Source organism: Alligator mississippiensis, chromosome 1, assembly GCF_030867095.1.
Source record: "Alligator mississippiensis isolate rAllMis1 chromosome 1, rAllMis1, whole genome shotgun sequence".
NCBI lineage: Eukaryota > Metazoa > Chordata > Crocodylia > Alligatoridae > Alligator > Alligator mississippiensis.
This window is the reverse complement of record NC_081824.1, coordinates 109640149-109657165: the sequence shown is the minus strand read 5'-3', so window position 1 is coordinate 109657165 and position 17017 is coordinate 109640149.

The window sequence follows — 17017 nt, the reverse complement described above, 5'->3', positions numbered from 1 at the left end:
AGTGTTGAAACAAAAATGGGAAAAGTAAAGAATATCTATTTTGACAATGTTAAATAACTTTAAAACTGAGAATGAAAATTAGATGCATGGACATACAGCAAAAGTGCTTATTGACTGATCAGAGGAACATAAGAGACCTTGAAAAATACCCACCAGCACCAGTAAAACAGGTCTGGACTAAATTACAGACAAAAAATATAATTAAGCAAGTTATTATTATCCAATGTCTAAACAGATGCTGACCACGTTTATGATGATTTGGATAAGAATTCATCTGAGGTTTGATTTCACAGCTGTGTCCATAATGTCTTGGACCTGTTATGCTGAGAAGTATTTCTAGGGCAGCTTGTTAGAACTGGTGTCTAAATGTAGTGCTTACAGTTTCATATCCTTTCTGCTTAACTGATTAGGGAATTTTCCTTAGCTGCTTATAAAACAGAAAATGATTCTGTTGATCTGACTTCTAGGCTTTATGCTTAAAACCTGTATTTAATTAAATCTCAAGCAGTCTTTAATATTATTCTAATACATTAGGGAATAGAGAAGGACTTGACTTTCTACCAGACCGCCAATGTGTTTTTCTTGTGGGTATATAGTTAACTTGGGTATAGAACATAATTTGCTGCATTTAAAACTCTGAGCATTGCTAGCATGAGAGATGAGTTGCCGCAGTGTCACAGACTCAGTAGTTTGTACATATAAGTAAGAATTTATGGAGCAACATGAATAGCAACAGCCCAAGGAGTTTATGATTAAAACATGATGTTGAGTTTTCTTGATTTTTACAACTAATTAGCAAGGTTTATACGCATCCAACAGAAAAGCCCAAGAGAAGACAAAACTGAATTCAGTGATTAATGATGCATTTCTCCACTTGGAGTGGAAAACTACTACACTCTAAGACAACAGTAAAAGGAGATGTGCAAACACTTGCATCTCTCCATTTGTTTGTTATTTAAGTTAATCTCTTCACTCAGACCACAAAAAAGAGAGAATCCTTTTTTACTGCAGCAGGGATGAATTCTGGACACCAGTGAAATCAATAGCAATACATTCACTAACTTTAACAAGGCCTAGATTTCACTCCAGTTTCTCTCTCACCCCGCATCTTTGGACCAGCACTGCTTCCCCTTACACCTGGAAGGTGAACAAGGAAGAGCAAATTTGAAATCACTTTTATTAAAGAATAAAAAGACAACAGTACTTTTGTAGCTGGATTTCCCCTCTCTTTACAGCTTTTGATTTGAATTACTTACCATGGTTTTTCTTAGGACAGTCCTTACACAACAGCATACCAAAGGAAGGTACGTGCTCTCCTCAAACGTTAGTTATTATTGGTAGCAATTGTTGTAGAAAAGCAGATTCCAGCAGAGATCCACAGCACCAAAAGTCATGCCCATTGGAAGATGGTTAGTTACTAAATGGTTGCTCATGTATACATTTTGAATTAAATATGGTCCCTAACCGAGTGAAACCATTCAGAGCTTTGGCTAGGATTTCACCTTCTAAGCTTTGACATGGTCAGGTGGAGGCAGTTGCTGTACCCTTTAAATCATGTTTCACCTAGTATTGCCTGCATGGATAGATACCACTTACACAAGGTAAATCCATGCTTCCAAACTGAATCCCATTTCCTCTGGGTCCTGTAGCTCTTCCTGGCAGCACTATCTGAGCTCCATGCTGGGCTTAGGAATGTTTCCAAAGGAGGGAAGGTGTCCCTACTTACCTCCTCTTCAGCATACCTGTGGAACAGCAACCAGCACTTAGTGGATGCTTGACGGGTGGATAGTGTAAAGAGCTTTGGGAGACGAGATGTTACATGCATGTATTAATTAATTAACCCCCTAACGTGCCAACATCAGATCTAGTATGCACTAGTGTTACCAGGCAAGGTTCTTTGAGTAGATGTGATCTTTTATTAGACCAACCGCGTAGCTGGAAAAAAGTTCTTAGCAAGCGTTTAGGTGCAATCACCCTTCTTTAGGTGTAGGAAGTCTCTGCTGTTCTGAGACCACAGCATGTGAAAAGGGTCACATTTCCAGGCTCACTATGGGGGTAACATGTTTTGTTCTTTATACATTATAAACTGTTTGAGGGTAAAGACTGTGCATAGAAAATGTCTCACATACTTGGCACATCATCAGTCAAAAAATTATGACAATGCCGTCTTAAAAACATGAAGCAATCAAGGTTTCAAAAGTCATGATTGATTTTTTGATTTTTTTTTTTTTTTTTTTTTTACAGTCCATTAAATTATACTGGAGAAAATGGGCATATTTGCCCAAACGTAAATGGTAACCTAAAGCATGGGCTGTGCCCTAAACCAGATGCCTCAGACAGCCTAAAGTAGTAGAATAATTACCACTGCTGAATGATAATGCTAATTAGCCCAGGATCTAGATAATTTGCCGGCCCCTGGAACTGCAAATACCCCTGCATCTAATTTGGTAGGCGACGTGTGTGGAACAATGTGTTTGAGGACACCATTAGCTGGTACAGTGTATAGATTCACCCAATGATAGATTGGTGTCCTGGCATTATTAGCATCCTAGATTGGTTAATAGGTTTTTTAATGAACTAATGTTATCACCTCTTCCTGTAATGTTTTATTTTCTGCTTTTTGTTCCTAGACAGCTTGGTTCGGCTGGGGAAAATGGGATAACTGCCACTCCAGCAATAGCTCAGCATTCACACTGAATACTATATAGTGGCTGGCACATACTTGAAGAGTAGAGTTCGCTGGGATTTGGGGGGGACACTTACACTGGAACTGTGCCATCCTATATATTTTCACCTCCAAAGCTGTCCTTTTTGTGAAACAGAATAAAAAAATAATGACACAAAACTATTCAACACATGCCCCAGGTCTCATCCAATAGCAATATGGATAACCTTACACCTTGTAGTCTAGATTTTCTATGAGAGGGGAAATCAACACACTGCTTTCTCCGTCACGGGTATTTTAGATGTTGGCATGTAGCTCTGTTATCTCTAATTGAAAGCCAAATTAAAATAAGAGAAGAATTACTAGAAGGTTACATTAATAATATATCCCAGCAGAATCAACTGTGGATATTACATCGGCAATATGATGAAAGATGGTAATGATATTATAATTACACAACAGAAAACCTGCAAAATCAAAACAGGGTCCCTCCCACTCCCTCAGTGAAAATATGGGCAATCTTGTCAAACTAAGAATATCAAGACAGCTGTCCCATGAGGGACTGGATGAAGAAAGTGCCCAGGAGATCCCTTCAGTGAACAAAAAAGAAAATTCCTCAAACTTCACTTGCCTCGTCCAAACAACTTCTCCTGCTCTCCCCACTACTGCTCTCCTCCTCTTACTTTTCATTACCACTACCTAATTTTTAAATCACAGAATCATAGAAAATGAAGGTGGAAGGGACCTCAGGAGGTCATCTAGTCCAACCCCTGCTCAAAGCAGAACCAGCTGCAATTAGATCAACCCAGCCAAGGCTTCGTCTACCCGGGTCTTAAAAACCTCTGACGGAGCTTTCACAAACTCTCTGGGTGACCTGTTTCAGTGATTTACTACCCTCCTAGTGAGAAAGTTCTCCTAATATCTAGCCTAAACTTCCCTTGCTGCAATTTGCTCTCATTAATTGGTGTCCTGTCATCCGCCACCACTGAGAACAGTCCAGCTCCATCCTCTTTCAAATCACCCTTCAAGGTAGTTGAAGGCTGCTATTAAATCCCCTCTCAGTCTTCTTTTCTGCAGACTAAATGAGCCCAGTTCCACAGGGCATACGTCCTTTGCTGCCTAGTTGTGAGTACCTCATCTCCACTGAACAGCACATCCTCCAGGTGGAAAGCCAACAAGGAATCACCACAGGATTACCACTGAGTAAGGCCAAATATGGGAGGATCAATCACTGAAGAAATGAAGAAAATCATGGAGGCTGGGTGAGCCAGCAGCTTCAGAGGACGGAACTCAGCATAGGCTATCTCAGTGTACACTACAGGTCAATGCATTGTACTTCACAATGGCAACTATTCCAACATTTGAAAGAAGGCAGCAAGCCCACTTAATAGCCAGTGAGAAAGGCAGAGCTTTTACAAAGCCCCATGCCCACTTGGGGGTACTTGTCCCCTTCACATAAGGAACGTGAGCACTAGGAATCTTCTGGGCCTCTTTTACAGATGCAGAAGAGTGCGTGGTGAGGAAGCAAACTCCCTGCGCTTTCTCCCCATTCATATGCACGCCAGCTGAACCAGAAGCTGGAATCTAGCCAATGAAGAACATTATTCATATTAATATTAAATAACATAAGAACAGCTGGTAGCATTTCTTTTCCTTCCACCATTTAGCTAACACAATAGAATTTTGGTTAGATTATAACTGGCATTGCTGTTTCCATTTTACCCAGGGTCCAAAGTACTGCCATAACTCAGTAACAGCCACTTCCACAAGAACAAGGAGATAGTCCAGGACACAGTGTGCCCCCAGCAGGTGTTACTGTCAGGCAGTGGAGTCAAAACATCATTAAAAATAGTCCAAGTGAGGTTTTCTTTTTGTTGTATTTCACAAAAAGTTTAAAACAAGCATTTTTAAACTTCTCTGACTCCTTTCCAATGTGCACTGTGAGAAAGTTACCCTTTTATGACATTCCCTGATTTCTGGTCTCCTCTGAGACAAAGCAAAAAGAGTAGCTATTTTCAAATCAAAACAGAACTTATTTATTGAACCCTAAATTGGGAAACCTATTGAAAACAGATTTGACTGGGTTCATGTTGAAATCATTTCAGTATGTTTTGAATTTCAAGACAGACTGTTCCGTAATATGCCCAGTAAATCTATTCTCTCTGACTAAAAAGATTGCAGATTTTACACACAATTAACACATGATATACAAGACCTACCATGTCCAATCTGTAATGATTTTATTTTCCTCTTTTGTTAACATATGGTGTGATTTAAACTGTCAAGTTATTTATTTAAAATACAATTTTTATTCAAGCTGCAACTTCTACAGTTGAACTGTATCTGGCTATATAATAAGCTCTTTCACCATTTTGCTCATATATATATTTCTGAAAGAATGAATTCACACAGGATAGATTCTGTGTTCATGGAAAGGCTTCATTTTAAAGTAGACAATATGTTGCATACTATATATGCTCTTATCTGCTACAAATTTATATATGTTGATGACAAACTTAAAAGGTGCACCATTAAAACTTCATGTTTATGAGTAATATCAATCCATCTAAGTATATGAAAGTTCTCTCCAGTGTCAATTAGGAGTTAACTTTATGGTGCAGTGACTTCTTGCATATACTTTTGGATGCATTATCTGCTACCTGGATTTGTAATCAGGGCTGCACAGTCCTTAAAACTTGCTAGATTTGCTAATTTATAAATGAAGCAACAGAAGTTGCTAATAGTGAATCTAGGGCTTCTTCTCAGCACTCCTCCAATTATTCAAATCAAATCCTTTGGACTAAATTTTAATATTAAATTAATCCATTTCTTCTGCTGCACTTCACACACCATGTACCTTGTATTACATGTTGGATTAGATATAAACAATGCATTTAGACCTCCTGGTTTATGCAGCTGAGCTACACCAAATTACAAGCCAATGCTAATTATGAAGTTGTTCAGCTGCCTTTGTTCTAGAAAAATGATTCTAAAAAAAGCACACATGTCTATACTGCAGTACTGTTAGAGGCCTTATTTAAATGGACAAGAGCCAAGAAATTCAGCTAACTCCAACTCCATTCTTATTCCATGTCTTCCCTCAATCCCACAACATTCCCCCTTTATTAAATCTTAAAAGCGTTGACAGCTTAGATTGGGGAAGCTCCATTCATTTGTAAATATGAAATTAAAGAATTTTAATAACATGCACCAGAAACCTGATAGACTCTGTGCAGCAGATTCTCCCTTAGTGTATATTGGTAACTCTACTAATTTCGATGGAACAATGCTGATTTACACCAGCTAAAAATCTACCACTTTTTATGTTGATGGGAAGGGGTAAGGAGTCTCAATCATGTAATTTCAAGTCAGTTTTTGACCTGACTTGTACCTCTATAGAATTAGTCCTTATTTCATCAGTATAATCAGTGTATTTTGGCACCCACTCTGTTCTGTGTGGCAAAAGGAAAGTGTATTGTACGTACCACAAAAATCCTCAGGAAATAACTGTGAAAGGCAGTTAGTATACAAGGAGTGCCTTGCTTTTCAAAACTCAGTCTCTGAAATCCTCTTCCAAATGCAAAACAGCCACATGATAGACTAATCACCTTACTGAATCTCCTTTTTTTGAAAACCAAGCTCATTTTGACTTACATAAACCCACTACAGGAAAATACCATTATCGTGTCAGCTTTCTGAAACTTGAAAAAAAATCAGCCTTAGTTTTTGTTATTATTCATGGAACAATATTTGGTTTGGTTTTGGCCTGAAGTGTCAGCCCTGCATAAAGCAGATGGTCACACAAATGACATCAGAATTCTGCACAGCAGGGCGCCTCAACCTCCTCCGTGAATGCCTTAACCACCAGTTTGTTGGCTAGTCTAGGATTGGCCTCTCCCTCTCTCTCTCCATGTTTTTCACAAAATAAAATTCAGAGGTTTTGTTTTTGTTCTGATGCATGACAAAAACAAAATTTCAAACCCTTGAAATTTGCAAAATGGTACAGTTGTTTTCCACCCACTCATATTTCGTAGTCACTAGAACCTCTTATGTAGAGATCTCTATTAGGTTTATATATTACAGTCTACAAAGTAGTAAACAACCATATTTCTACTGACGATACAGAATCAAAGAATTGGAAGTGCCACATGATCATCTATCTAGTTCAAACTTCTGCATGGAAGTAGAATTCACTGTTCCTCAACTATATAGCCATGCTAAAAGCTACTGATTAACTACCAAAGGGGCCTTCCGTTCCGAGCACACTGCATCTACCAGGAAAACAAAATACAGCTTTTCCACTCATTAGTCATCATCCTTTTGCCTTTAAGCTGGATGTTCAACATGCCACTTGTGACAATCTACCTTACCCCCTCAATCCAAACATAGTTTCCTAGTTGTTAGGGACTGGAAGGGACCTTAGAGATCATTGGGTCCAGCCCCCCTGTACTTGGGCAGGAAAGAATGCTGGGATCAGATAACCCCAGCAAGATGGGCGTCAACATGTTACAGTTGCCCTGATCAAATGACACCATTGAACCAACAAGAGCATATTCATTTTATGGCTGGCAAAACTCTGATGATTGCCTGAGCTTTCTACAAGTTTAATTTTCTGTCCCTTTTCTCCATTGGACATACCTAGGAAAAAGCAGCCTTGTACTGCCAAGACAACGAGCCAGATTCACTGCTGGCATAAACAGGTGCAATTCCACTCTAGTCAGTGGTGTTGGGCCTATGTGTGCCAGTAGTTAATAGACCCCACATTTGGAAGCAAGAGAGTATGGCAGGTTTGTGGGTGTTTATAAAACTATATTTTAAGACTTCAGCACAAAGTAATCAAGTTTGGCAGCCTAATGGCTAGGAGAACTGGGGAGAGTGGCAAGAACACAAGTACAAGAAAAGGAGAATAGTCAGAGAAACTGAGAAAGGAAAGAAAAATGAAATCAGAAAGAATATGAGGCAATACTTTAAAACATGTTGTGCATAATAAGGTCCTTGATGGTAGTCCAGGAGTTCCAACACTGGCCAGGAAACTGTCAGCTAGAAAGCCCTGACTTGTTATATAGAGTTATTCATTAATAATGACAGTATTCAGTAAAATTGACCTTGTATGCTATAAACAACATTTTATTCCTAAGGCTCAAGACTGGTATTTTTTAACCCAAAATTCATTAGCATCTAAACCATAAAGACTAAGGAGATAGATCCCACAAAAGAGACTTTTCAACCTCATGATACTGAGTCCAAGTTTCATGCTGAAGATCTCTATATGGAGACTGGGGCAAAATAGGTGCCTACTGATAGGACTTGTAAAGGCCAGCACACCAAGTAGGTAACCACCTCAGCTAGACAACATCTATAAAAAAAAGCATCACTGGGGTCCTTGATGATCATGCTCCAAGGGGGCAGAATGGGAAGCAAGTAGAATGTAGGTTGACTACAAGCACAAATCTGTGCTGGGCAGAAGTCATTTCAGTTTAATTTGTTTGGGACAGTTTCTTGAGTGCTGTTGGATGACCCCAGGAAGAAGCCCTGAATCTCATGAGCCCAAAAAGAATGGCACTGAAGAGGAATCTAGATGAGAAGATGATGTGATACTGAGGACCTGTATTATTTGGGACAACATTCACTTCATGTGGAAATTTAAGGATACTGAAACTCTGGAAAGGTTGGAACCAAGCGTCTCTTGCCCAAAAGGCTGATCACAGAAGGACAGGCAATGTCGAGGCCAGAATGCAACACCATTACAAACCACAAGGAGATTCACTGTCTTCTACTACAGGTTGTGAAAGATTCAAGTTGATTAAGATTCATTCAAGAATGATTAACAGTTATATTTAGTATAATCAAGTACTAAATAAATGCGCAGTAACTGGAATTACTGCACAGTAGCACTGGCAAATGTCTAGTGTCTGGTAGATGCGCCCAGTGAAAACTGTTTGGATTAGTCTGGAGTCTTGTACGAATCTGCTGTGAGTATACTGCTCTATCTGAGCAGCTATGGACTGCTTGCAAAGAATCATTGACTGCAATGGGCATGGGATCAGGCTATGGTGCACTCAAGAAATCTCTTCTGTGACAGTTAAAAGTGAAAATGACTGAAATTCAGAAATTCCCAGAAATTCTTTTGAAAGAACTCTATCACAGTCCTGGTCTATTACTGTTAAATAACTGGATGTACTGTTATTTGTAATAATTATTATGTATAATTGTCAGATACTAGTTAAGTATAATTCAGTGCTGTACTATGAACTTCCTTATGAAGTCTAAAAGTTACAAAGTTTGGTCAAATTACTTTCATAAAAATGTTCTTGATAAAGTGTCATGACTTCAATAGATTTATTTCTCTTTTTCTGGATACCAGTTTAATTGTTCCCCTCTTCTGGGCAATGAATTCTTGCTTGTTTGTCAAGGTAGGCTTCACTGCAAGTTACTATATACACAGTTATAGTCTGAATTCACAGTGGAACAATGTACATCCCCATTTACCTGGAATGATTTATAACAAACTCCCCTGTTTATTCAAGCATCTGAAATAATGGTACTTGCCAAGAGGCAATCTTGATTCTGATAGCAAAACATTTTGGACTAAAAGAGCTTTATTTGGCCATTAATAAGTTTGATGTTTGATTTGACTAGTTGATGAATCAACCAGTTGTGTTAGATACTATTTAAACTGGATGTGGCTTGCATAAGATGAGCCAAAGAATGAGCACTATCCATTTATCTTGCCTGCCAACATAAAGTCAACTTCTATCCTTGATTACACCTTGTGCAACTCTATTGTTATAATCAGAGTTGCACAGGGTATTATTGGTGGCAGAACTGGGTCCAAAAAATGAAGTTAATTGACCAACAGAAGGGGCAAAACAATAGCAATTATATTTTATGAGCAACAATTCTTCATTAACAAAGATATGCACTGGATGATGTAACTGGCCTTTTCCATCTCTAACTTCTAATCTGTCACTGGCTAAGAAGCAACTGGGAAAAGACAACAAAGTGATAACTCAGAGCAAGAAAGAAAAATGAATGAGAAAAAAGGGTTTAGCAACCAAAAAAGACACCCCAAAACAAATTAAAGATGCACTACAATTGTCCAATATGTAAAACAGTGACAGAAAGTATGGCCCAGATTTAGAAGTGGTTTGTACACCTGTATTCTTCTCTGTATTTTGCATTTTGGGCAGTTGTAATGCATCATTACTACCTTGAATTTACCCAAAGAACCTCATCTGTCTTTGCTACCTCTTCACACTGGTGTTCTCTCATAAGCTTCTTACACCCACTTTCCTGCTATGCTGAGGAACCAGTTCATTAATCTTATTTCTATTTTGTTTTCACCTTCTTAAACTTCCTTCCAGCTCTTCATCATGTAAATGACACCAATTCAGATTCTTTCTTATGACTAATCAAGTGGCTGTGAATTGCTTTGAGAGTTTGAGGCAGCCCAAAGTGGGAAGGAATCTGAGTCAGTGAAAGAGGGTCTAATCTACTCATCATCTCCAAATATGTGCCCAGATATGTAAATTCCCAAATTCATAATGGAGTTACAGTGTAGCTGAGAAATATTTGCCTGAATTAATTCAGGCTTATAGCACAGGTTTAGCCAGACTGCCCCAGTTCTTGCTGATATGTTATAAACCAAATCTGCTACACTGGTCAAGCTGAGTCCTAATAATGGCTACAATCTTTCAAGTGCTGCTGGACAGACTCTCCTCACTCCATTCATTTTTCTTTCTTGCTCTCCTCACTCCACCTTAATACAGAAGAATAAATGGTATTTCCCCCTATGCACTTCCAAGCCCTAGCCTCATCAGGTAAGTTGACCTCAAGCTCATTTGGGTCTCCCTTTTTCCTCTCTCCTGTTATGGGGTTACAATCTCCTTTCTTTTATCCAGAGGTACTTTATCCTTTTCCCAACTTTGGCTGAACTACAACTATATTGCACCACTCATATATCCATTTTAAACCTGAAAGAGGGGCATTTATAAAACTGCTTTCTTCCCGAGCTAAGGAACTGTTTTTAAAATTAAGCAAGCACCCTCAAAAAATAGAAATAAGGAGTTTCCTTTCTTTAGACAATTCTGCTTGCTATACAAAACAACTAGAGATTACAACTAGAGACCCAGGTCTTTGCAATACCATTCATCAAGCTTTTTTCAGTAGATCTGAAATAGCTAAAAATAGAGAAAGGAGAAAAATATGAGTTGGGCTTTGTATTTGAGTTTCATTAGAAGATGTGGACACACCTAACAAATGAACCATTCCCAGTTCATTTGGGATTGGGTTTGACCATTCACTGGATTGGGGACTGGTTCATAATCGTCACAGATCGCATATCGTCCATATGTATAGTACCCTATCATATCAGGTGGAACAGTCACCTTTCAGATACTGAAGTGCTTTGGCTCCAACACCAAAGGGTGGGAGTGAGCACCCAGCAAAGCATACTTCATGGTGGGTCACTTGCACCCAAGCTTTGTGGGTCCCATGGGGTGAGTGACCTCTGGTTTGGGGAAATTTTCACTTTCTCCTTTCCCTGCTCTTCCATGCATGATTTCAATAACATTCAGTAGCTAGAGCTTAACTGAACTCTTCAATGAACTTGCCTGACTTAGAATGCCGAGGGAAAGGTAAGCGAGTGCTTAGACCTATGCTTTTGGGTGCCCAGAGACTGGTAGGGGACATGATGAGGGGCTGCAGTTGCCTAGGAAGAGAAGACAAAACTAGTTCTTGGAAAGATATCTTTTATTGACCAAGCATTGTGAGGGAGTTCAACGAGTAGAAGTGCCAATAAAAGAAAAAATGGAAGGAGCTAGTAGAGTTCTGGCTGCATACTAGAGTGGGGAAATGGGACTGGAGAAGGGGGATGAGGAGCGATGAAGTGTGGGATGCCTAAAAAACAGACCACATCCACATCATGAACACATAACACCATCCATGTTCACAGTGACCCAGTTCAAAAGAGCACTTGATTCTCCAGATACACTTTTGAACCAATCCAAACAGCTTTATATCAGTTTAACAGGCATGTCTGTCTGTCTATTTGAGGTTTAAACTGCATTTAAACTGTAGGACTAGGTGTTACATGTGTACCCACCCAGAAATGGAAATAAATATCTTTGTTTGAATGCCATTAACAATCACTTGAGGCACACAGATCCTCTCTAACTGTGCAGTTCCTGAGAAAAGAATTGTAACTGTAGGTACTACCTACTAGTATTACAGTTCTGGGTTTGTGCTTTCCTTTGAGCTTTTTGAGACAAAATCTTTGTGTTCTGTACCCAGCACAAAACAGCCCCCATCTGGGCGTTACCACTGTAAACCTAATAAATAATTAGAGGCCACCACTGAATAATATCTTTGCAAAATCAAATTGACACACAGAAATTTCTTGGCCAAGAAAACCAAAAACTCAGCCAACGTAGGATAAAAAAAATGTTATTTTCAGGAAAGCACCCAACTGTAATAATATTTGAATGCATTTTATCATCAAAATCAGCTACATCACTCTTAAACAACTTATCCCATTTAGCCAACCATACAACTAAACCACCCTGTTTTGTCCAAATGATTAGTCACATTTTAAACCAATGATAACATGCAAGATCATGGTTTCCATAATAAATAAAATAATTCTTGAATTGAATCCCAATGTTTCTATTCTCTGTCTCTGATTCCTTAATATTTCTGGCATTAGAAAGTGTGATGTATTAAAATTTATATGACAACCAACACAGGATAGTAAAGAAGTTCAAGCTGGCTAGGCCTTGTCCCTATTTTTTACTTTTGGGACAGGAGTCAGGGAAATGAAAGGCCTTTTGGTAAACTTCATTCTGTCATAATTAATGAGTAAGAAAGAAGAAGAACCCACAAAGGAACTAGAACAAGATGGGTCTTTGGGATTTCAAACTCTCCTCTAGTTCATGTAAACAGAGCCCATTTCCTTTGGTTTCTTATCCCTACTCCACCTTATTACTCGTTTGCACATCATAAACAAAGATTTCATTAGCTTTCCCTATTGAAATATTGCAATAAATTCCCAGAAGAGGAACCACGATCATTACAACAGTCCAGGTTGCTAGAGGCCAAGACATGCCTAGCAGGGACTGAGCATAGCTTTTAAAGTCCTACAAGCTGGCAGGCTGTCTCGCACGCCCAAAAAGAAATGCAGACACCACAGCCACATCCTTTCAAGGCTCTTGCCCCAGCTCAGTTTTGAATACAACAGATATAAATAACACCAAGTAAAGCTACTCAGCTGACTAACACTGGCTACTTCTTCTACCACTAGTCAATGGAAAAAAGAACCAACCCTTCTTTTACCCTTGAGTCCTAGGCCCAACTTCCTCTTCCTTATATAAGGCATCCACCATCACAACAGGTAGGAAATTCTCAACCTTTTCTAGGCTGTCATTGCTTTACCTCACCGAAGGTTCACAGCTGCGATACTACTACTTGTAAAGATGCAGCTGAGCCAGAATCTTGGAATCTTCCCAACCCAAGGCATGACTTTTTTGTGGACAGATGTTCCCATACTACCCAAGTCAGGTACTCTGCTGGAGTGCAACTTCTGAAAAAGGAATCTGGAGAGCCAATAGAGACTGGGAAAACCATTGGCATTTGTAGTTTTCTGTGGGCTCATCTACACGAGACACTTAATGCCCATTGGACTAATTCTACTGTGCACTATTGCAGCTGGCAAAAACCATGCTAATGAGCTAGTGCACAGTAGATTAGTCCAATGAGCATTAACCGTCATACCAAAAATTTTCATGTGCGCTAATGCACAGTAGTGCCAATTATATAAATGTATAGACATGTCCAGTGTAGAACAACTTAGAGTCATAGAGAAGTAGGGCTGGAAGAGACCTCCAGAGATCACCTAGTCAATCCTGAGGCAGGATCTTCCGTATCCAAACTAACGTATTCAACCACAATCTAAACGCTACATAAGACCAACATCAACCCTGGTACAACACAGACCTAATACCCTAACCTGCTACAGGTAAAGCAAGGGAACCATGACAGCCAATAGCTTGCTTCTATGAAATGTTGTCAATCTAGCAGAGCAAGTAAGCTCGTATAAATAATTAACCATGTACTGAGTTCTTCTGCATTGGTATCAAAATTCTAATAAGAGTGCCCATTATTATTTTATTTTTACTATTATTATTACAGTTAATACATTTCTCATAATACCTAGCAAGAATCTAGCTGCAATAGATTTATCCCAGAGCAAATGGATTTGGGGGGATGGGAAGGTGGGGATTTGGCTGTCTTCTCCAATGGAGTTACACCAATGTAAAAATGATTAAGTAGGAAAAGAATCAAAACTTGTACCTAGAAACTGAAGTTTCCACTTCTGGAGAAATTTACCTATAAATTGGTCTTTGACATTCTTCTTTCAATGTTGGAAAAAGCAGAAGCCATTGAATATCAATTAAGTAATGAAGATGTCTGCATTTTTTCCATTTTGGTTCCAGATTAAATAAGCCAACTGGAACATTTTATTTACTTACATAGTTGGAAAACTGGGGGGTAAGGAGGGGGAGAGGAAGTGCTGGAAAAATGTGAAGACAGCAACAATCACAGCTCCATAGTCAAGATACAGTTGAGTTTTGCACTTTGGTAGGGATTTATCTCATCATGTGCGAGACAGCCTAAATTAAAGCACGCACATTTTCTTACAAATAAAGCAACACATGAGATAGGGTAGTTAATGTCTGCGATTCAAGTTATTCTGGAGCCTCTGATTAGAGCTTGGATATGAGCTCTACTGCACATTGTAAAAATGTTTTTGATGATATTTTCCTCCAGTCCAACTTCCCATCCTCACCAGATATATTAAGTAAAAAGCATCTAGTATTTAAAAATATTTTAGGTACCAAACATACAGACTGGTAGAATCTTAAGCCAAAAGGCAGTTAGATTTCCTGATGCATGCCCAGACTATAAAAGAGGATGTAATATTTCACAGTGAAAAAGATTGCCATTGAGGATATTTGCCTGGGCTTTTTTATACGGTCTATTTGGCAGTTATAAGGGAAAAGACCATTAGGTATTTTTCCATCTCTATCGTCTATTATTCTAACTTCATTTTAGGAACAGAATGCCAATATCCATTATTAGGAGCAAAGCTGTAAATGTAGGATTAAGCACATACAGAAACCGTAGGCTGCCCTCAGGTTGTCCATATCTAGCAGTCAGTAATCTGATATTGTCTTACCTCTCACCTTTACGATAGAAAAATATCTATCATCATAAAGTAGGAATTCATTTCTAGCAGAAAAAAGGGGGTAAACTTTGAAAATAATCTGTTAGGCATATGCTGGAGTGACCCCACTGCTCTGTCCTCCCTTCTTGTGCTGATGTGCTGTATCCTGTGAGGAAGGCTATGACAGACCCTCTGAAATGTTGTGACGTTTTTATCTTCACCTTGTCACAGCTCTGCTGAGTGATGAAACAGGTTCTGAATGGGCTACTCTCTCTGTAGAAACTGAGTGTCAACACTGCTCTAGATTTCAGATTTGGCAGAACTTGCCTAAAGGTGATATGGATGAGCAACAGGTCTCAAGTGACACTTCAACTCTCATGCTGCTTTTGTGATGGAGTACCACTTGTAAGGCAAATTTAAACAAAACTATTTAGAAGGCTACTTAGAATATAATTATGGTTAAATCAATTAAATGTGCTGCCAAGGTAAAATGGGAACCTATTTTGGATGTGCTGCTTGCCTACTGAGTCCAATGGAATGCTTTTTTATCTATTTTGCAGACAAGGTTCTTTAGGTAAATGTTGTATCTTTCATTAGACCAACTCAATAGTTGGAAAAATTGTTCTTTGCAAGCTTTTGGGCAGAAACACCTTTGTTCAGGCACAGGGAGAGTCTGCTGTTGTTCTGTGTTCTCCTGGATGGAACAGAAGTCAATATTGAAGCACACATGTAGGTGTGCAAGATTTCAGCAGAGTTTGTGCCTGAAAGCTTGCAAAGAACAATTTTTCCAACTATTGAGTTGGTCTAATAAAATATATCGCATTTACCCAAAGAAGTTTGTCTGTATGCCCTTAGACCAACACGGCTACAACCAACAACCCCAAAACATGGAAGATATCTAATGTTGTCTATTTTGTGTCTCATACGCATAGCATGCTAAGGTTTGTAAAGCTCAGCAGATATATTAGACTTTCTTGATGCTAGCAACTGTAAACTTTCTGTGTTTTCTTTGGAAAACCCAGTATACGTGTTTCTTTTATGAGGGAAATCTTAGAGACATGCTTTAAAAATAAACCATTACAATAAAGGCTTAATTCTCCTGGTCTTCCCAGTCTTGAACTGTTTCTTTACTTCGGCACAAAAAGAACAGACTAAAGTGTGTCACCCATACAGACCACAGGGTTGGGTGAATCATTTCAATGGTGCAGCTCATAGCTTTTTAACTTTTACCTAGGATAGTGAATATTGACAGTACATAAGTGTTCAGCATTCACCAAATAATTAATATGTGCATTGCTTGTGTGACATGTGGTTTACATGATTAGAGATTATTTTTTGTCTAACAGAATGGGAGATATGCTGGAAATGTTTATTTTACACCCAGCATTAATTCCACCATTAAATTTCACACCAGCTTTTCATTTTTCATTTCTGTCTAGTATAATCAAAAGGTCCGGTGAGAAGATTTGTACACCAACATCAAAGTAACTAACCATATGAGAGGTCCATATAAAACTAATTTAATGCTACAATATTAGATACAGTAATGCTGTCCCTCTGAAAAATGATTTATTTTGTGCTTCTTTCCATATCTGAAAGATTTTGTTCCTCCTGACCCTTGGCACAGAAAACTCCCAACAGATATACTGCTGTTAACTGGTTGTGGTCAACCCTAGATACAGAAGATGGTATTGTGGTTGGAGTGTTAGTCTGGGATTTGGAAGATTTTCAGTTCCCTGATCCACCACAGACATCCTGTGGGAACTTGGACAAATCACATCTTTTTAATAGGGATAATACCTACTTCAAAGGAATGCTGTGAGAATAAATATATTAAAGAATTTGAAATAGTATAGCAATGGGCAGTATATTACAGTATAAGAGACAGACAGGCCAAATGACCTACTGAACGACCTTGTGGCTTGCAGCTTTCAAGGAAAAGGAGCTCTCTACCACCATGATGATAAGTAGTGGGAAAAACAGGCACAGAGCTGTTTTATCTACATAAGCGGTCTTTGTCTAAATGGACAGGCATGGAAGGAAATGAGCTCTCTGCCCACATCTATATGTGAATGAGATTAAGTACAACTACCAAGAGAGCTTAATTTTCATATGCTTTCTAACCAAATGTC